Below are 22531 nucleotides of genomic sequence, written 5' to 3'. Positions count from 1 at the left end.
TACCCTTAAAACTGGCATGTGAGCTGCTTTTGTGAATAGTTCTAAATTCATTAGCTACCTGAATACTCACCTCCTGAGCTTCTCCTTTGAACCTCTTTGGTCTCTGACTCTATTGGAGGTATGTAGAACCAAGGTGTGTAAATGGGGTGTTAGTATGGCTTCCAGGTATTAAAAGTTGCTAGGATAGTAGATGGTACAAAGTGAAGGGTGGGTCTATGTAGAAAGTTGTAAACTTTATGTTCTCAGTGACTTTTATAGGAAAGTTAGAAGAGGCTGGGGAAGAGAAAAAAGAATGGTTGTCTACAATTCTTGATAAACTGGCTCTGCATTTGTCAATATCTGTGTTTAAAACACTCATCGGTGTTTTTTCTGGTATGCAATTCTTTGAGTTGTTCTTTCCCTTTTGTAAGCCTGCAGTAAATGCACAATGGATTGTGTAGCATTTCTTTTCTTTTTTCTTTGCCGGTCCTGGGGTTTGAACTCTGGGCCTGGGCACTGCCCCTGAGTTTCTTTTGCTCAAGGCGAGTGCTCTACCACTTGAGCCACAGCATCCACTTCCAGCTTTTTCGCAGTAATTTATTGGGGACCAGTCCTGCTCAAGCTGGCTTTGCACTGAGATCCTCAGATCTCAGCCTCCAGAATAGGTAGGATTGCAGGTATGAACCACTGGTACTTGCCTTATAGAACATTTGTTAGTTGTTTAGCTAGACCCTTAGACTGACCTTCTTGGGATAAGGTATCATACTCGCGCAAAAGTCCAATAGGGTAGCCAGAAGGTATGAAGCAGCCTGTAATTACATGGCCATGTTATATAACCACAACATACTTTTGTGGAGTTCTTACTTAGGTGGCTTTGGTGGGACTATTTAATTCTATTTCCTAACTTGGAACCAACTTATGTTCTTAGGTAACAGATGGGCAACAAGGTTGAAACAAGATCTTGTACTGAAATAGTCTTTGAGTCACACTCTTTGACTGTTCACTCCTAGAGGAAATTTGTGTTTTGCTCCTTGCAGAAGGCCAAGGCTGATAATTCATTGCACTCAGGGTTGTTGGCTTCTCTTCTCAAAATATGTATTAGATTCTTCTTCTTGGTCAAAGTTCAAGTTCTGCTAATAGAAGAATACTAGCTAATTTATTCTGGCAGGGCACCAGGCCCTTTGCCCTGTGTAGATGCTTAAAAATAGCATTAAACATTTTACGTGAACCTTCTATTTTAGTCTTTCCAAAAACGGCCAAGGACATGGGTAAAGGGGAGCTTGATTTCAGTTGAGTTTATTTTGGAAAGTAAAGGTGCTCTGGCCACAACTCAGTTGACCTGGTTGTTGGGTTGTAGTGCTTACTTGGGTCAGTTCATCTTCCTGTGTTCATGTCTCTCATCTGTGAAATGGGCATAAGACCTCTACCAAAGGGTTCCTGGGAGCTTTTGTTTAGGTAAGGTGTGAAAACACTCAGATGAGATCACATTGCTAGATGAAAATGAATTTTTTAAAAAAAATCTTTTTGTTTTGTGCCAGTTCTGAGGCTTGAACTCGGGGTCTCTTATTGTTGCTTGGCAGGCATGCAAGGCAGGCAAATCTACCATACCTTTCAGCTTTCTGCTGATTAATTGGAGATAAGCATTTCATAAATTTGTCTGTCTTGTTTGGTTTCGAACCACAAATCCTCAGATCTCCATCTCCTGAGTAACTCCTATTCCAGGTGATGACTGTTGCCTGGCAGAATACAGATTTTGATGGGTTTTTGAAGATAAGAACTCTCCTGGTGTAGCAAAGTAGTTTATAATAAACAAGTAGTAGTAACTCTACTTGAACAACTTACTTATTTGAAACTAGGTGTATCCTCAAGTTCTTTTATTTTATTCTTGCTGGAAAGGACTCATACTGTTCACTCCTTTGTGACTCCATCTTCCACTTGCTTGTTTCTTTACTTCTTAATTAATCTAGTTTTTGTGCTAGGAATTGAACTCAAGGACACATGCATGCTGAGCGTATGGCTCTACCATAGGGCTGCATTTCATCCCTGCATTTTACCTTTTATAACTGTATAAAATGCAGCAGAATCTGATTCAGGACATAATGTTGTTCATCATGTGTATTTGGGAGTATTTATTGCTGTTAAGCTTTCTTGTAAGAGCCAAGGAAGTTGAAATAATATCACGGGAACATCAAGAGCAATTTGAATTATTGAACCGAAACAGTCAGTGTGAAGCAGGCAGGTGACTGCCCAGGTTTACAGTGTTATTTTGAGGACGATGTTATCTGACTTTTATTTCCTTGTTTCTGATTTTAATGGACAAAGTGGGTATTATAAGTATATTGTCCAAAATCCTGCACAATTATGTGTAAAATTTGCAAGTTAGTGCCAAATGCCAGTAGCTTATACTCATAATCCCAACTACTTAGTAGGCTGAGATTTTAGGCTCATGCTTCAAAAGCCAGCCTGAGAAGGAAAGTCTGTAAGACTCTACTCTCCAATTAAATACAGAAAAAAAATCTGGAAGTGAAGCTCAAGTGGTAGAGCACTAGCATTGAGCACAAAAAAGCGCAGGGACAATACCTAGGTCCTGAGTTCAAGCCCTAGGACTGATGCCATTTTTTTTTTTTTTTTACTGCAAGTTGCAAAAGACAAATACTTTCTGGATTAAGTAACTCCTGTTGACTCCCCAGTGTTTTGTCTGTGTTGGTTTTCTTATGGATATGGGTTACTCCAGACTAGAGAAGATAACATTCTGGAATGGTGATTTTTCTTTTTTCCTACTAGTAGTAATGGTGTTTGAACTCAGAGTCTCATGCTTTCTAGGTAAGCTCTTGAATCACTTGAACTATGCCCACAACTTTGTTCCTTTGGTTGTTATTTTAGATTAGATCTCTTCTTTTTTTTTAAACTTGATTTTTTATATTAAGTGGCATGTTTTTGCCTAGGCAAGTCTTGAATGAATGTCTTACATACAGCCTCTGGGTAGTTTGGGACTACAGGCATGAATCACCATACTCAGCTAGATTAGTGATTATTTTTCTTCTTTTGTACCTATACTTGTATTTTATGCACTTAATTTTGTTGACCTACATGCTTTAGTGCCCAGGCTCGCTTTGAACCTCGATCCTCAGATTTCAGCATCCTGAGTAGTTAGAATTACAGGCGTGAGCCATTGTGCCCGGCAAGATTGGTAATTGAGGGGGAAAACTTCAGCCTGTTGTGTGTACACTAAGTAGTATGGAAGGAAAGAAGGTTCTTCAAAAGGGCCCCTATTTTCACCCTTGGGTTTTGAGTGAAGCTTTCTTTTTCAAGCCAATCCTCAGTATGCTAGGTTGATGTTTTACAGGAGTAGTTCTGTTCTACGGAGTCATAAAATATCCTTTTTGTCTTTAGATAAAATGAAAGTTTAATGTGGTGTTAACATCTCACTAACAAGCCTCCGGGAATTTAAGAAACCAGTGTATCTGAATGTACAATTAGAAATAAAGTTAGGGTTGACTTTTTGTAATTATCTTCTGCTTTTATTACAGCTTGAAAGAATTTACGAAAGAGTAGGTCCTCTACTTCCTCCTCCCCTCCTCCTCTCTTCTTCTTCCCTCCTCAGAGTTGTCTCCCACACTCCTTCCCATTAAATGCTGCAGGTCCTGAAGGGCTGGGCTCCAAATGCTGCTTGCCTAGCTGGATCTCACTGCCAAGCACTGCCCTGACTCACCTATCTTTTCCATCAGTATCAGATTTATTTATCTTTGCATTCCCAGCACATGATGAAGAAGCTAGTAGGTAATAGGAACTTCATAAATGCTCTTTGAGTGAAGCCATCAGGGTGAGTATTATACTGAGAGAGGAAGGTAGAAAAAAAGGTATCGAGGTGGAGCAGGGGAAAGGAAAGTGGTAGGGAAAGTATTCTAGGAAAGTGGTACACTGAGTGACATTTCTTGGGTGATTAGGTGGAAAAGGTGGGAGGAATAGCCTTGGTAAATAGAAAACTGGACAAATGTGTGAATGAGACATTTGGAGAACTTAGAAAAATCATGTCATATGGCAGTGTAATTAAATGCAACGTGAAAAGGGAGGAAAATATGAATGGAAAAAGGAAGGCAGGTTACATTGCTGTGAAATTTGTGGCCGTTAAAAGAAGGACTTCGGTTCTCCGCCAGAAGTGCCTGTATGCGTGGCTGATCAATAGTGTGAAAGGCAGTTGTGGAGTTGGACTTCAAAAGGTCATTTGATTAGAAGAGCTTCAATATTTATTTTTATTTAATAATTACTTCAAAGTAAATGGATAGGTATATCAGCCTTTATTTGACACAAATGTTTGCTGCAAGCACAAAGTGAATTTTTAGAAGGTTCAAGGACATAACTCCAAATTGAGAGGTAAAAATACTAGAATCTCAACCCTCATGGTTATTTCTCATATCATGGGACAACTTACAGCTTATGCTAATGTTAAAGGAAGCATTCTTGGTATAACTATTATGGACCATTTAAAGGTATGACACTTACTGGGCACCAGGGATTCAAGTCTGTAGTCAGTCCTGGATACTCAGGAGGCTGAGATCTGAGGATTAAGGTTTGAAGCTAGTTGTTTTCAGCTAGTCCGGGCAAGAAATTCTGTGAGATTCTTTATCTCTCATTAAACACCAAACAACAACAACAACGACCACAAACAAAATATCTAGACACTGGCAGTTTGTCAGTAGATAGACCTAGATTATTTTTTCTACCATGACTACTTTTGTGATATTGATAAATATTGATAAATGCAAAATGCTTTGCCCCAATTGCCCCACCTAGCACAGAATAGGTGCTCAGTCAATATAGTTACTTTCTCCCTTAGACTTCCACAGCTGAGCAGTCTCCCATTTAATCATTCTGAGCTTTCAGAAGAACTTTTTAGAAAAACAACTCCCTGTTTCCAATTGTTCCCTGCCCTGCTGAAATATCTGCTAATCGTTTCTAAGAGTCTGGAATTTCCTTGGTAATTTTAAACAAGACTTCCTCTTTCAGTGTGCTTATTGTATGATTCTTAGATCATCAAGGCTGATCTGAGTACAGAATCTTCAAGCCTGAGGAACTAAGTATAGCAGCAGTACAAGTAAGTATTACAGAAGTGAGACCTTCCTTTTTTATGAGATACCCTGGGAATACTTTTCATGCATGGACCTCGTGGATCTGTGATTTTGTGTGGAAACTGGGAAGCTGAGGGAACCCATCATTCATTCTCAGGCCACGGTGTTGTGTTGGAAAATGAAAATTCAAACCAAGTTTTTTTTTTTTTTTTGCCATGACATGACGTTGGTTTGTTTTGATTAAATTCCAAGGTGATACAATCATCTGACTATTAAAAATAATTAATGACCTTGTTTTGCATCTAAAGGTATAATGGTTCCAGATTTGCAAGTTATAGAATGTATTTTGTAATAGGACAATGAAACATGAGCAATTGATGTGATTTATTCTTCAGAAGGGTTGAACAGTTTACCTGGTCATGTTACCTGTGGGTGGTCTTGGAGGTGAAGATTGCAGATGCTTATCATCTCCAACAAAGAACTGAAGAGGGCTTGGAATATAACTTAGTGCTGAAGTGCTTGCCTAGCATGCATGAAGCCCTGGGTTCTATTCCTCAGTACCACATAAACAGAAAAAGCCAGAAATGGCACTGTGGCTCAAGTGATAGAGTACTAACTAGCCTTGAGAAAAAGGTCAGGGACAGTGCCTAGGTCCTAAGGCCCAAGGAGATGAGCATGGTTAAAATGTTCAGTGTTCTAGGATTTAGAGAGTGTTGGAGAGTTCGTGGTAGTTGCTCATGGGCGGGCTGATTTTAGAGAATTGAGGAATCATGGATTCCTCAGATTTTGGAAAAGATCTCCAATGTACCAAGTTGCTACCATCCCATGGTTTAAAAAGTGTATGTAAGAGATGACAATGCACATGCATGAAACCTGAAGTAGGAGTTTGTTGTACATGAATCAAGCTAAGGAAGCAAGGGCTTCAACTGTGCAGGTTACAATTGGCTCAGAGATTTCTTTCCCCATAGAGAACTCCCAGCTGTGAACTGTCCATCTATAACTCCCAAGGAGGTGTGGCTAGTTGGGAGGTACAAGGGAAGAGATATGATCCTAAGGTATGATTAGGAGAAAGGGGATGGGTTTTAGCATTCTTTTCCTACAGCTGACCTAAGTTAGTTACTTTACCATGATACATTTCAGGAAGCATTTCCTTTGGAAATGTGCAATTTTCCAAATCCTAATGCAAGAAAAGTAGAATTATTTAACCTACTTAGCCAAAATATAGTAAAGATATAACAAATAGAGGAAGTAGAGATTTTGTAGATCACATTCTTTTCTATAATCTGATTAATTTAGAAACTATTACTAAATATTCTTTTTTGCCAGTCCTGGTGCTTGAACTCAGGGCCTGGACACTGTCCTTGGGTTTTCTCAAGGCTATTGCTCTGCCACCTGAGCTACAGTGCCACTTCCAGCCTTTTCTGTGCACCAAGGAGTTGAATCCAGGGCTTTGTGCATGCTAGGCAAGCACTCTATCACTAGGCTATACTCTGGAAATTGAGAAATACTCTCTCATATTTAGCTTTTGATGAAGAAGATCAAAGAGAACCAATTGGTTCTTTAGAGTCATAAAAAGTGTGCTTTCGTTGGACCTCATGGCTCATGCCTGTAACCATATCAGGATTATGAGATCAAGGCCTTCTTGGCTTCTGTAGTAATGCCCAATTTTAAAAAACAAACAAGAAGTACTTTATGCTCAAACCTTTAGGTAATTGTGAGGCAGGATAGGTAGGACTGGGAACTATTACTAGTTTTTTTTTTTTTTGCCAGTCCTGGGACTTGAACACAGGGCCTGAGCACTGTCATTGTGATTTTCTCAAGACCAGAGCTCTACTACTTGAGCCACAGCATCACTTCTGCCTTTTTTCTATGTATGTGGTACCATACATAGAATCCAGCTTGGGTCTTTGTGCATGCTAGGCAAGCACTCTACCACTAGGCCATGCTCCCAGCCCTGATATTACTTTTAAGGCTTGGAAATTAAAACCAGAAAGTCAACTGAGAAAGTAAGTAGTTCTAAGTTCCTCTACCACCACAATTACTTCTAGAAATTTAAGTTACCAGAGTAGGAGGTTTGAGGGGGATAGCTAAACCCTGAGATAATATTTAAATTTTCTGAGATTATTAAAAAAAAGTCCAAACTCTTCATGAATGGGTAGATGTAGAAAAATGAAAACCAGACCTGGAGAAAAAAACCCATTAAAACTCACCTATTGTTCCTGTTTTTTTTTTTTAGGTAGGATCCATCTCTATTTTGGATTAATAAATAGCATACATCTCACATACTCAGAAGTACTGTGTTAAGGGGTAAGAGTTGCCAAAGGATTGGACTATGTTGTTTTTCCTCAGGTCAGGAAGTATGAAGACTATAGATAGGAACCACCAGCTTGAGATTTTACAATTATTTCCTGTCTTGGAGCAGTTAATGTTTCTTTTCATTTCTCCTTACTTTATCCTTTAGACAAAAATAAACCAGCTTTTACCTTATGAGACTTTCCTCTTAGTGAGACACCTATTTTTCATGCATGCATTTCAAGGGCTAGTGACTATTTGTGAAAAACTGGGAAGTAGAAGGAACCTCTTCAGTGGTGACAATAGTGTATACTCATCACTCTATAGTCAGAGAAGACATTGTACAACTCAGTGTTTTCATTCAAAGAGAAAAGACCAGCAAGACAAGGATACAGCCAGAGCTCAAATGGTAAAGTACTTGCCTAGCATTCATAAGTCCTTGGGTTTAATTCCCAGTACAAATAAATAAACAAAGGGAACAAAAACCAACAAAAATAACTACAACAAAGCAAAACAAAGACCCAGCAAGATGCCTGCCTGCAATAAAAGAAAATCCCTCACAAAATCCCCAAAACAACACATACACACATGCGAACTAGGAAAAGGAAATGAAGAAGTTAAAAGCTGGCAAGAATGGAATAGGGAAAAAAACTAAAGTAAATAATACATTGTGAAAATGAATAAAAACATGCAAGATTAGAAATGAGGATATAGACATTATCACAAGCTCAAGACCTATGGAAAAAATTGGAAAAGTTCAATATGAAGACCAAGTATAAACTCCAAATGGGATGAATTAACATAAACAAAATATAAATGACAAAAAATTCAAATAGAAAATTCAAATGGATTAATTACTATAGAAATCCTAGTCTGTGCTCTTTTGTGTGTGACATTTGGTATTCGTTCTTTGAATACATTTTAAAATTAAAACTAAACTTAAAATTAATTTTAAGTTCAGAGCTGGACACTGTCCCTGAGATTTTATTTTAAAAAATATATATTTTTTAATGTGTCAATTCTGGGACTTGAACTCAGGTCTGAGCACTGTCCTGGAGCTTCTTTTGCTCAAGGCTACCACTCTACCACAGCTCTGCTTTAAGTTTTTTTGATGATTAATGGGTGATAAGAGTCTCACTCACTTTCCTGCCTGGGCTAATTTGGAACCAGAATCCTCAGATCTCAGCCTACTGAATAGCTAGGATTACAAATATGAGCCACAGTGGCCCACTTAATTTTGTATTCTTTAAGAAATGATTTTATTTAACAATGCAGTTAAGAAGAGATATGGTTTCTTCTTTGTGTATCAGGTTTGCTATTGTCTTCATTGCATGTTCTACTGTGAAGAGTGATTTACTTCTTAACTTTGAAAGATTAGTAGGTTTATACCTCACTCGGCCCAATTCTCTCCAAATGCAAGTGCAATTATACCTGTTTTATGTTTCCCTTTTTGTTTATTTTTATTAGCACATATTAGTTACATAAAACAGCTCCTCTTTAAGAAGAGAATGTAAGGCACGTGCGGATAACATGGAAAATACTCCTACCTTGATGACTAATAGCAGCTAACGTATTCTGTTCCACATGGTGGTGGGACCTCACTCTTGGTGAGGTCAGTTGGAAATGTGGGATGTCTTGTATGGTTGGAATTTATAACTACTTATTAGTTCATAAGTTCCAAATTATTTTGGAATAATCTTTTTTGGCAGAAAGAGTTAAAAGGTACTAGTTAAATGAAAAACGAAGTACTGGGTAGCTATGAATCCATGAAGGTGGAGATGAATACATAATTTTCAAATCAGCTGAAGCAGCCTCAATATCTGCCTCAAAATCTTGTGACTATTTTAAGAATATTTTGCCCAAAGTCAATGATTTTTTTTTAAACATCGGTGGCTGCAGAAGGGGTCCTTAATGTTGCATTCTGGGAAGTATAACTTTTCATTTGGATCAAGTGATTCCTCTTAATCACCCATTTGCAGTATTAAATTTTATGAGTATAGATGAAAAGTGAAATCAGCTCTTACAGGAGCTGGCTGCCTTTCAACGAGGAGGAATTTGCACAGTGTTGTGGGAGTTTTATATTATTATTATTTTTTTTGCCAGTCCCGGGGCTTGAACTCAGGGCCTGGGCACTGTCCTCGGACTTTCTCAAGGCTAGAGCTCTACCACTTGAGCCACAGCACCATTTCTGGCTTTTTTCTATGTATGTGGCACAGAAGAATCGAACCTGGGTCTTTGTGCATGCTAGGTAAGCACTCTACCATTAGGCCAACTCACGGCCCCAAGTTTTATATTATTAATATCACCAAATACTTAATGTAAAAATGTGGTGGTTTGCTACATGAAGTTTTTTATATTAAATAATTTTTATTGTGATTAATAGAAGGGTTACATTATATTTGCCAGATAGAAGGTGCATAACTTCACATTGATACCCTTTCTCATGACATGGTCCACGTTTCCCCCCCCCCCCCCCCACTTATCTTGATTTCCCCCCTTCCCTATCCAATTTCAAATAACCAATTAAGCACATATAAAATATATCAGATAACAAGGTGAAAAATTGTAACAATATGAGATAACCAAGGGATGGCAAAAGAGATGAGAGATAACATAGTACCTTAAGGACAACAGTCACTCATTATATGGCTTTTGTTTCCTTATCCTGGAGGTCCTTACATTTAGTGTCATACTATTTGGCCTAATGTCTCTAGATTTTGTTCTATTGTAAATCTCTGCTAGGAGAGTGCAAGGTTTCTACTGATTATGACAAATGAGGGAGACTCTTGGGCCTATGTTCCTTTGAGTCTGGCTTACTTCACTTAATAGCTACATGAAAAGTTTTATTTCCACTGGTCATGGTGGAACCTGTCTGTAATCTCTGCTACTCAGGAGGCAGAGACAAGAGGATCAGGACCCTAGAGACCAGTGCAGACAAAGTTAGTATGATCTCCTCCTCCCCATCTTAAAAACAAAATATCAGGACCAGCTGAAGTCGTATAGAACACTCACCGCATGTGCGAATTCCCCAGGACCACACAGAAAAAAAAGTGTATTTTTCATCTGATTTATGAAATTTTACAAAAATTTCACTGAAGCTTAAAATACTTAATGTGGTTGTGACTTTCTCTTGTAAATTTGATTTAGAAGTTTAGAATCAAGAGTATTTTTTTAAAAAAAATATTTAAATTATTTATGTTTTCCAGTCCTGGGGCTTGAACTCAGGGCCTGGGCACTGTCCTTGAGTACTTTTGCTCGACTAGTGCTCTGCCACTTGAGCCACAGCACCACTTCCAGCCTTTTCTGTGTGTGGTACCAAGGAATTGAACTCAGGGCTTTGTAGATGCTAGGCAAGCAACCTATTAATAGGCCACACTCCCAGCCCTTTATTCTTTTTTTAATTTCCTATTTTATTGAGACAAGATTACACTATAGAGACCAGGCTAGCTTGAAACTTGAAATCCTACTGCCTCAGTCTCTGGGTTTATAGATATATGCCACTACAATTGGGATAAAATTATTTTTAGCAGTACTGATGTAGAATTTAGATACCAGAAGTTTCACTCACTTTAGGCATGCAGTATGGTAACTTTATTCAGTTGTGCAACCACCACTATAACTCAGCTTTAGAATAATCCTATTCCTCTATAGCTTAGATGGTTACCTTTGCAATCAGTTCCTACTTGCCCATCCAGTCCCAAGTAAACCAACAGAAGTGATTTGTCTTCTAGTGAAAAATGCAAATCAAGATTTTTGGGGGTGAATATGTATTCATGTCAGAATGTAAACAAAGAAATCTATGGAGTAGAAAACTGTACAAAATGGCTCCTGAATTACAAACTACGTTAGAAATCTACTTGCCCATTTGCAAATATTTTTTGTCTATATACTAAATAGTTGGATTCCAACTATTGGGTAGGAGAAAGAAAATCTGTCTGTGTGCAGTATACACTTCCTCTTTGTGGGCCCTTGTCAGTCAGAGTTTAATACTGTTTTTAGTCCCAAAGCGCCACCCCCCCCACGCCACATTTCCCTCTCTCAGTGGCCACTAGATAATTCTTCCTGTACATCTAAAGAAACACGAAATTCTGCATGATTGAAGTTAATGCTTCCTGGTTTTCCTGATCATATCGTGTTTGCAGTTCCTATGGAGGGTAGTAGCAGCGTGGGCTATCCAATTAGATACCACATCCCATCCCTTCTGCTTCTGAAATCTCTCTCCATTCATTCCTTTTCTTGCTCAAATTGTTATTACACTAGCTTAGGCCTTCATTCTTTTGTTTTGAATGCATTGGTTCTAAGTTATAAAAAGCTTTTTGGAAAAATCTGATGCGTAAGCTTTGGTTCTTAGTGTTGCTCTGCTCTGTTAGTATTCAACTTCCTGACTCGGACCCAGATTTTAATTATGATTTCAGGGGAATCTACATAGATTCATCAATTATTAGGCTGTGCTTTATAACATATGATGCCTATCTATCTAGATGGCTCTTTAGGATATCTTGCTAAGAGATTAACTCTTAACCTGGATGTAGTAGTCTTGGTGTATAATTTATCTTTCTCTTCCTCTCATCCTACAGTTTGTCTGAGCTATCAATAAAGGCTTGAGGGGATAAATGTTTATTCTGATAGTGAACTCCTTAGGCAGATCTTTGTTTGCACAACATTATGACTTTCCACATATTTATTATTCAGTCTTACTAAATTTTGGCTATGATCTTTGTAAGTCTGCATGGTTGAAAATAACCTATGATGATGTTATTTAATTATAAAATTATTTATGCAGTAGGCAGTGTGATTATTGCCTAACCTGTGTTTTCATTCATTCTTGGCAGCAGATTCTTCTCTTATCCTGCTGATAAGAGATGGAAACTTAATTGCATGGTAATTTAAAAAGTGGACTTTTGCGTTGAACTTTGGTTTAAGACTCAGGAGATTTGCACCAACACTAATGGAGTAAACAAACCTTGTAGAAGGCCTCTTGCTTATCTTTCCTTTAAAGAAGTGTTACTATGTCACACAAAGAAAATTCCTTGAGCAAGGATACTTGGGGATCTGTAGCCTGTGCTGACTGAAGGTCGATTTTCATTCATGTCTCTTTGACTTGTAGCTGTCGTTTTACGGTCTCCTTCCAGCCTTGAATGCTCTAGTCTGTTTTGGGCCAGCTACTTAAATCTGTCCAGACACTAGTTTCCTCATCTTTGTAGTTAGGGGTTTGGACTGACATACATAGATGTTACAAATTCACATGTCTTTTGATTTTATTACTTTGTGTTCATTCTCAGTTTGAGTTCCCCTGAGCTCCTCTGCCTCCCAGGTGGTTTGTACTTCTGCCTGGTCCAGCGACACTCACTCAGATTCACTGTGTTCTTCAGCACTTGGCTTTGACCTAGACATTGTCTTTGACACGAACTGAGAAACAGATTGCTGTGTCTTTTGGATGGATGCCCACGGTGGCTACTTTACCACACAGACGCATATCTGTTCTGCAAAAGGATTTGGGCTTCCTTTTAGGAAGCACAATCCTTATCGTGATTGCAAAAGTGAACATGGAAAAAGTTCTACAGATTTGAAGCTGGAACTGTGACCTAGGGATTGGTACAGAAACTTTCTGACACTTGATTTTATTTGATCATCCATTGTAAACATCTAACAAAATCAAGTGTCAGAAAGTTTTGGAAAGAGGAAAGCATGTGACAGGACCCCACAACAAATGGATTATGTTCTTAGACTTCCTTTAACTGAGTGTACAATTAATTAAACCACCACGTGTTTCTCATATAATTTATGGACCACGCATTTGAAAGGCATGGTAAAAAAAATCATTGTTTTACAAAGACCAGAGCCTGTATTTTTTTTTTTTTGAGGTATTATTGAGACTGTTCCTGACTCGATTTGCCTTCCTTCTAACTTTACCATTACATGTGAAAGGACATGGTGTACGTGACAAATCTTGCCAGCAAGACATTCTGGTGAGGTGGGAAGGTAGGGCGTGGGCTGACAGAAGAAAGAGATTTAAAGAGCTCTCTAAAGGAAGGAAGGAGACAAGGTTACCCTGTAAAGATACGTGCAAGAAGTAGCAAGCACACTGCTCCAGATTCCTTCAGTAGCTGTCCCCAAAGAAACAAGCCCAGGGGTTCTGACCAGCAGAAAGGGGCGACAGAAGCCCTGGATTGTCAGGCTGGCTGCTGGGTTCCATAGGGTTAAGGCCATCACCTGCAACTGAAGTGCAACCCAGATGGGAAGTAGGAAGTGAGGCGCCTGAGCTTCCTGTATAAATAAACGCAGGACTTCTAACTGCTGCTGCTGTTGCTGCTGCTGCGTTGCTGCTGGCGATCTGCGCCCCATAGTTCCTTCGTGGGGCTCCGTCAGGTTCCTGGGGCGGCGTAACTGTCCATGCGGACCCAGCGTCGGGTTAAGGACTCCTCCTCTTCTCCACCAGTAGGTCTGGGCGTGGAGTCCTGAGGCTATCCTGCCAAGTGTAAAGCTGTCAGGCCGAGCACTGAGGCTACGAGAACAGAATGAAAGAGCTCCTCCTCCTCCTCCTCCCGGGTGTGTGAGCCACCCCGCTGCCTGTGCGCCCCAGACAGGCTGCGGAGAAGCCCAAGCCACACGGTCACAGATCTCTGCCAGGTAGGTTGAGTGAGCATTTTGGGGTGTGTGTGTGTGTGTGTGTGTGTGTGTGTGTGTGTGTGTGTGATTTATTTATTTATTTTGTTTTTTTTTTTTTAAGCAGGTTGCAGACTATACACGTCAGGAATGGTGGCTAGCCTCAGAGCCTAGAGAAGGATGTCAGTCTAGCAGTGACAAAACCAAGGGGTTAGGCTTTATTTTCTTTCAGTTCTCAAGGCATACAGCATTTGTGAGCGTGCGTGCAGAATGCCTTAAACACCTGTTAACTTCCAAAAAAAAAAAAAAGAGATGCCTTTGTAAATAAAATTAATTTCATTTTTAATAAGACAGACTTTGTAGGATGTATAGTAATATTGAAGATTAGACCTAAATCTGTTTTTACATCATATTTTTTTGAGGGGGGAGAGGGTGGGAGAGATCCAAGCTTGCCATAATCCACTGTCTACTGTATCCTGTTCTTTAGAAATGTATAAGCAAGTATGTTGATAGACTTAGTTATGGATAAGATGATTTGTTAAGTGGAATCTTGGTCTTAGGTTACGGAGGTTCCTTTTTTTTTGTTTTTAAATCTTATCATTACTGATGACGTAGGGAGGGGGGATTCTGACCATATTCTCAAGTTTAAGTAAAAATGAAGCTGGGTCCCGTGTCAGAAAGGTCATAGTCATCTTATGCTTGCCCACCTTTCCCTTTTCATATTTGCTTCAGAGCTCCTGTTGTAAATACGCTTCACATGCAGGTACTTCCTACATTTGGATTTCACAGAATGACTTCTGAGTTCTCTTTCTTCACGTTTCCTTTGGCACACTGTCCGTTTCTTCTTGCTTCCCAGTCCAGGTATCTATCTCATCAAAACATAAGCGGGAGACTGCCAGTGTTTTCTGATTTCGCATTTCTGGCTGTTTATTTGAACAGGGAAGAGGTTCCAAAGAAAAGATAATGTCTTTTAACATTTCTGAAGCAGCAGATTAAGGGGGTGTCTCTTCCCAGAAGCAAAATAAATGAACTTTGGGATGACTCAGTTTTTAGGGTGTGGATAAGAGGAACTCAGCCAGTCTTAAGCGAGTGACTGGCTAATTAAAGTTTCTGTTGCAGCTTTCACTGAAGTTAGCTTCTTGGGCTCCGGTTCCTTGAACCTGTTACTTCTCTGTCTCTACTCAAGTTACCTTCCCTTCTTCACCTTAGTTCTTTCATGGGTAGCAGTCACTGAAGTATTTCTGAAGCTATTTTGAGAAGGCAAAAAGAGAAAAAGAAAGATATCTGTGGCAGGCCCAGGAAGCCACTTGGAGAGAGGTGCATATTATGAAATCGGCAGCTATGATTTCACCCAGCTCCTGCCCTGGCCTCCGGCACCTGTGGCAGGTATTTTACTCTTTGTGGCAGACATCAACTTGGAAAAATGAGAAAGAAAGAAAGAAAAAAGTCTCAGTTTCAAAAGCAGCTTCCCTAATGGCTATAACAGTAATGTGAAAAAGATGTAAAGTAGTAGAATTGGGTTGCTTGGCTTTTTATTTAAAACAGAGAGAGAGAGAGAGAGAGAGAGAGAGAGAGAGAGAGAGAGAGAGAGAGAGAGAGAGAGAGAGAGAGAGAGAGAGAGAGAGAGAGAGAAACTTAATCAAAACCCCCCAAGCAATCACCTTAGATAACTTGCTTCTTTACTACTGTGCTGGAAGGAAGGTCCAACTGTGGTCAAACCCCATCCATTTACCCAGGCTTTTACAAATATTTACAGTCATCCATGCCAATATCTCTCTGTTGGGCACCGAAGGACATTCTCGGCACTCAAAGGCCCTATTCTCAAGAATGGTTTCAGTTCACTGAAACATCCAGGTTTCCAAACTAGGCCAGTTTTAACACATTTTTTAAAAAACCATCAGTTTTTAAACCTCAGCTAACATACCAGGATTTTGTAAACAATGTGGATCCTTCTAGTCAGAGAAAGTGTATTTAATTTTTCCTTCTGCAAAATTGTTTCAGTATTTTAATGCTTGGAAGCAATTGTCCATCGAAATCATTTCTCGGAGCTGTTGGCTCCCAATCCTGGCTTCTGTTTCCCCTTGCCCTTGTCATGGTACTGTATCCGTGTTGAGTGAGCTTTGTGTGTTTGATATCTCCAGTTTGGGGTAGAGGTCAGGAATTGTGCTGAATCCAGATGTTGGTGGCAAGGCAAAGTCCATACTGTTTGGAGACTGACCTTACTTTGTACAAATTTGATGACTTGGAAGGTGGCAAATGGCTAAGCTTCCCTACAGATCCTACCTCACTACAGAGATATTTCTTCCAGGGATTCCTGTGTTTAACTTACAGAAGCTCCTTAGTGACACTAAATGATGATTATTTTGGGGGTGTACCTTTTTTTTTCTCTATGTGCATTCAGAAAACTTATCCATTCTGCTGGCGAGTGACTTGTTTTCAAGGTACCATGCTGGACACTAGTGATAGAAACATATATATATATATATGTATATATATATATATATATATATGAAGTGGTTGATTGTAAAAGAATTCTCATCAACTTGAAATTGACTTTGGGTGGGATTGTAAATTCAAATTCACAGTGTTTTATGAGAATGTGAAAATGACTTTGATGTGTTTCATTGAAACCCTGTGTTTTATTTGGGAGTAACAGCATATAAGTTATATTTATTTTGCAGTGTGAAGGATCAAGCCCAGGGTCAGGTATGCTAGGCAGCTGTTCTTACTACTGAGTGACTTCCCCAACTCTTAAACTATTTTAAGTATTTTAATTTTGTTTTATTTATTTTGGCATTTTGCTATTTACTTGATTAATGGATATTTCTAAACCTATCACATCCTCTCATGGTGGTGCCTAAAGAATGGATAGCAGGGGCCAGGAGTTTGGCCTAGTGGTAGAGTGTTTGCCTAGCATGCATGAAAAAAGCCAGAAGTGGTCCTGTGGCTCAAGTGGTAGAGCTCTAGCCTTGAGAAAACCCAAGGATAGTGCTCAGACCCTGAGCACGAGCCCAGGACTGGAAAAAAAAAGAAAAGAAAAGAAAAAGAGAAGAATGGTTGGCAGATATATTGCAATACATTACAGATGGGGAAAGTGTCTGTGTTTCTGCAATCGGGAATGAGAAACTTCTCATGGTCTGATCCATTTTTAATTTTTTTTGTCAGTCAAGGGGTTTGAACTCTGGACCTGGGTGCTGTCCCTGAGTTCTTCAGCTCATAGATACCACTCTACCACGTTGAGACATAGCATCACTTCCAGTTTTCTGGTAGTTAATTGGAGATGAGTCTCTTGGACTTTTGTGTCTGGGCTGGCTTTGAACTATGAACCTCAGATTTCAGCCTCCTGAGTGGTTAGGATTATAGGTGTGAGCCACTGGCACCCGGCCCTGATCCATTCTTGAACTTGAAACACAGCCTAAGTAAAATACATGCCCCATCTTCATAGCTGGAGATCTGATTCTGTAGCTTGTAGTATTGATCAAGGACATATTTTGAAAGTGATTCCCTTTTTTTTCTATTTCCTTTGCAGTCATGAGTTTGAGTCTGATCATTTAGCCAACCTGCTCTTTTGTTTTCTTGGGAAGATAGAATGAGGTAACACACCCATCTGTTTGATAGATTTGAGGTTGAAACCATATATCCACAGGTATCCTCCTGTATAGGATTAAATGAAATCCTCTGTTGACAGCCTACCTCCTCAACCCATTTCCACTTTATAAGTAGGCCTGGGTTTCACCTCTTTTAAGTCTCTACCAGCTAACATGTGTGGTAGTTGGTTCTTTGTGGGTTGACTTTGTTTCCTGCATATGTATTCCTGTTAAAAGAATCTCATTTGGCGAAGGCCTATAAAAATACCCACTCTGAATCTCACCCAGTGTGGGAGGGTAGAGAATCCTCTTTCAAACTAGTTTTAAAAATGTGTCTAGTTAAACTTGCCATATGAAGCTTTCAGTTTTTATAGGACGGATATATTTACATATGCTTTTCTTCACTTGGAGAAAAAACAATTTTGATTTTATACTTAAGGTGACTATAGTTTTCCTGATAATATTGGAGCCCTAGAAGTCAGCCAGATAGAGTCTTGCTCCATGGGGCTTTCTGCAATTCCCATTCTCTGAGATCTGTTAATTACACCATCGTCAGACCTGCCTGTGAAATGGAGTTCCTCCTTGCTTCTGGGCTTTGTTGTTAGTGCCAGGCGGAGAGGTTGAGGATTATTCTGCAGAGCTGTTGTAGTAGTTGTGGGAGAAGCAGATTCAAAAGCAGTAGGTTGGGCACTGTGGTGAGTGCAAAATCACAAAACCAAGAATATGCCAAGAGCTCTCCTGTTCCCTCCCACTTCCCTTGAGAACTTCATGGAAAAGAAGGCTGCAATGGATTTCTATCTCTTGGGCCCCACCTACCATGCAGTATAATGACAACATGAAACAAAGACAAGAAAAAAGAATTAGGCTTCTTTTTTTAAAAAAGAAAATTAACATTTTGTAAATGTTAAAATTTGATGCCTTAGATGCTGGTACTCTAGGGTTTATTTTGTAGTTAGCTTTACATGTTGTCATATATTTTGTGGGCCAGCTTTGTGTATCTCCTGCAGTATATATTTTATAGGGCAAGAATAAAAGTGATTAGCTCTTAGCTGGGCACTGGTAGCTTATGTATGCCTATAATCCTAGCTACTCTGAAGGCTAAGATCTGAGGTTAAGGTCTTCCAGACTGGCTAAGATCCTCAGATCTGGGAAGATAAATTTTGACAGAATAAACTAGCAAAAATCCAGAAGTGAGAGTGTGGCTGAAGAGGAGCAAAAAGCCAAGGGAAAATTCGAGGCGCTGAGTTCAAGCCTTAGCACTGGTGTAATAAAGTTATATCTCATTAAAATATTTGCATGTATTTCAGCCTAATTTCTAACAGTTTTTTCCCTCACTGTAGTCTATAATCTAATTTTAAAAAGCAAAGGGATTGCTTAGAAAACTAAAATTCTTTGTTCTAGGTCATATTTAAGCTATTGTTATTTTCTAAAGGAATATATATCTATTCTGTATTCAGTGGTTAATAGGGATACCAGCCATGCTCTGTGTAACCAAGTTTTGGTCACAGAGGACTGACTGTGTATGTGGTAAAAGTCTTGTAAACTTTCTTATTGCCCAGTGATGTCATCATCTAATTGTGCAAGACTTTCCTCCTGTGTTTGGAGTGGTTCTGGTGTAAACTGACTGCAATGCTAGTTGCTGGTAGCTCATAACTGTAGTGTTGGCTACTCATACAGGTTACATCTGTAACCCTCGCTACTCAGATTGATGACCTGGAAGATAACTGTTTGAAGACAGCCCAGGCAGGAACCAAGACTTTATATCCACTTAACCAGCAAAAATGCTCATGGGAGACATGGTTCATGTGGCAGATTGCCAGCCATGAACAAGGAAGCTAAGCAAGAGCTTGAGGCACTGTATTCAAGGCTGGGTCCATACAAACTATACAAACTATAGCAAATAGAATTATATTCAATACTTAATGCTTGGTTTTAGTGATACATGACGATGTTGCTGATTTATATAGTTATATATTTATGTATCTTACACTTTTTCTTGTTACTTGAGGATGCATTCTTCTACGTCTTTTAAAAAGAATATAAAATATAAGGTGATATCACATAAGAGCCACCTCATACACTGTGTTCACTGTTCCCTTAGGAGTCCATAATTTATATCAAATATTTATATATGTATCTGTATCAAGTATCTATCTATCTATCTATCTATCTATCTATCTATCTATCTATCTATCTCTATCCATCTATCTCAAGAGACTATGTCAAGTAGCTGACCCATATATATCATCTGAATTTGCACCACACAGTTTGTGGGGGTCACACAATGCCACAGTCATCCATTATTAAGGGATGCATGATTGGTTTTGCCATCAGTTCATCTTTAGAAGTAAATGGCCTGCAAGCTTTGAAGCTATGGTTTTTATTATTTGTTTGCTTATTGTGCTGGTCCTGAGGCTTCAACTCAGGGCCACGGTGTTGTCCCTAAGCTTTTGAGCTCATGACTACTGCTCTACCACTTTGAGCCACAGTGCCATTTCTGGCTTTTTAATGGTTAATTGGATATGAGTCTCATGGACTCTCTGTAGCTTTGGGCTGTAGTTCTCAGATCTTAGCCTGTGGAATAGCTAGGATTATAAGTGTGAACTGCCAGTGCCTGGCTTAAAACTATGATAATATGCTATCCTGGAAACTGTTGATCATTGTGACGAAGATATTAACACTAAGTCCTGGGCTTGAGCTCAGGGCCTGAGCACTGTCCTTGGACTTTCTCAAGGCTAGAGCTCTACCACTTGAGCCTCAGCACCACTTCCAGCTTTTTTCTATGTATGTGGTGCCGAGGAATCGAACCCGGGTCTTTGTGCATGCTAGGCAGGCACTCTACCACTAGGCCAAACTCCCGGCCCCTTTAGCCACATTTCTGTCTTGAGTTACATTTCTGTCTTTTGTGTGGTTAAGTGGAGATAAGAGTCACAGACTTTTTTGTTGTTGTTGTTGTCCAGGGCTGGTTTTGAGCCACAATTCTCAGATCTCGGATCTCTCTGGAGGAGCTAGGATCACAGGCATGAGTCACCAGTGACCAGCCTGAGGTATTTTTTTTTTTAATCTCTTGGTTTTCTCTGAATGAAGCTAGCAAACAGTAAAGAGGATAGAAGGTCCTTGTCTTGCCCTACAAGGCACAATGACAAGTTGTGTTTGACATCCCTGCCCCCTATCAGAACCTGAGTAGGTGAATATTTACTTCCATCACATATTTTTAAAATCTATGTTATTATTGAAAATATACTGTGACTGATAGCATACTGGGATCCCATGAATAATACCTTGAGCATTATTTAGTTTAAAACTAATCATATGAATAAAAAAACTATACTGTAGTAACTGCTGAAGCAGCCTACATTCCATCTGCTCTTGCTCTCCTGGGGCACACAGGAGAGCTGGTTTTCTGTTTCTGATATATACTAGCTCATCTTGTCCCTAAATGACCAGAACACCAGGCAGAGATTCCTGGTGTATAAGCAGAGAGTATAAGCACATGCTGACCAGGACAGAGAGCTAATGGGAAGTCCTTGCCCTATTGAACAGTACACTCACTGCCCTCTCCACTGATCTTGTGACCGCAACCAACAGCAAGTTTGTCTTTCACTGTAGGCTGTATTCAGGAGGGAGCCTGAGCACAGGGCTAATAGCGGATGGTGGTCAGCCCTTTACTGACCTCAGTGAGCATTCTCTGGGTCACCAATAACAGCCCTTCTCTCACTATCTATAGCTGGAAAGACCAATCTACCAGGATGTCTGCAAAGGTTAATGTCATACTGTCACACAGGGAGCCTTCTATATCTGCTGGTTCCCCCTCAGTGGATCCAGCCTAAGGTGTGCAGAAAACATTTGCCTCTGGACTGGTCATGTACAGGTTCTACCCCTCCTCTCTCCCCCCGCACTGTGGTCTTCTTCCTTAAGCAATTCAGTATGGCAGTTATAGACATATTTTCATTGTATTTGATACTGTAAATAAAATCTACAAATGACTTAAGGAATGCAGGAGAATTGTATGTAGATAATGTATGGCTCTATGCAATTTTATTTAAGGGACTTGAGCACTCTTGGACTTTAGTATACATAGCAGGGTCTGGAAGCAATGCCTCATGGGTACTAAGGGATTATCATATTGTTTTCAAATTGGACTCTAGTTTCCTGGTGCATTGTTTTTAGCTGGTATATCCCTTCTCTCCCCTCCCCTCCTCTCCCTTTTCTTCCCCTCCCTTTCCCTTCCATTTTATTGGAGATACTGGGGATTGAACTCTGGACTTCATGTGTGCTAGGCAAATGCTATATCACTTGAGCCTATGCTCCCAGCCCTTTTTGCTTTAGTGTATTTATTTTTTGCCAATCCTGGGCTTGAGCTCAGGGCCTGAGCACTGTCCTTGGACTTTTTCAAGGCTCACCACTTCTGGCTTTTTTTTTTCTATGTATATGGTACCGAGGAATTGAACCTGGGTCTTTGTGCTTGCTAGGCAAGCACTCTACTATGCCAAACTCCCGGACCTTTAGTGTATTTTTGATAGGGTTTTGTGCATTTGCCTGGGCCAGCCTTGAACACGATTTCCCTACTTAAGCCCCCACAGTAGCTGGTATTATGGGTATGTTCCACAAAATCTGGCCTGGAAGCGCTTTCGCAATAAGGCAAAAATGTGATCTTCAGATTGCTGCTTCTTTCAACTTAGTAGAACGTTGACTTCTGGGGCATTATTGAACAGTGGTTCAGTCTCAGTTGCCCACCACCTACCTTTCCTGAAACCCTTCTTTCTGCTAACTCCCTCTGGTTGTCAGGCATTCACAAATCTGTTATTCCAGCTACTTCACAGGGTGCTTTGCAAGGGCATAGAAACATTTTGAGAGTACTCATGTGTCTCTTCTGTTTTTGTAATTTTTTTCCCTTGAGTAACAGGCTTGCATAGCATAAACCAGAATCAAGACCTCAGCATAGATCAGCTCACATTGTTATATCAGAAACATCCAGTTAACTCCTTTTACCAGCTT

The 22531-nt window shown here is 39.7% G+C and overlaps 1 protein-coding gene across 5 annotated transcripts in view; it reads left to right on the top strand.

Moving 5' to 3' along the window:
* Nucleotides 1-22531, top strand: part of Rnf144b (ring finger protein 144B) — a 129790-nt gene that overhangs the window by 42601 nt on the left and 64658 nt on the right. For 2 of the 5 annotated variants that reach the window (XM_090356322.1, XM_090356326.1), the window contains exon 2: nucleotides 13780-13970. The exons of 1 other annotated variant lie outside the window; for it this stretch is intronic. The gene's annotated coding sequence lies outside the window, so the exon portion shown is untranslated. Of the gene's footprint in view, nucleotides 1-5009; nucleotides 5075-13779; nucleotides 13971-22531 lie in introns of all 5 variants that reach the window. 2 more of the 5 variants (XM_090356323.1, XM_090356324.1) reach the window with 2 other exon arrangements.

This window comes from Megascapheus bottae, chromosome 22 (genome assembly GCF_031878675.1).
Source record: "Megascapheus bottae isolate mThoBot1 chromosome 22, mThoBot2.hap1, whole genome shotgun sequence".
In the NCBI taxonomy this organism is placed as follows: Eukaryota; Metazoa; Chordata; class Mammalia; order Rodentia; family Geomyidae; genus Megascapheus; species Megascapheus bottae.
This window is presented reverse-complemented; position numbering and strand designations above follow the sequence as displayed.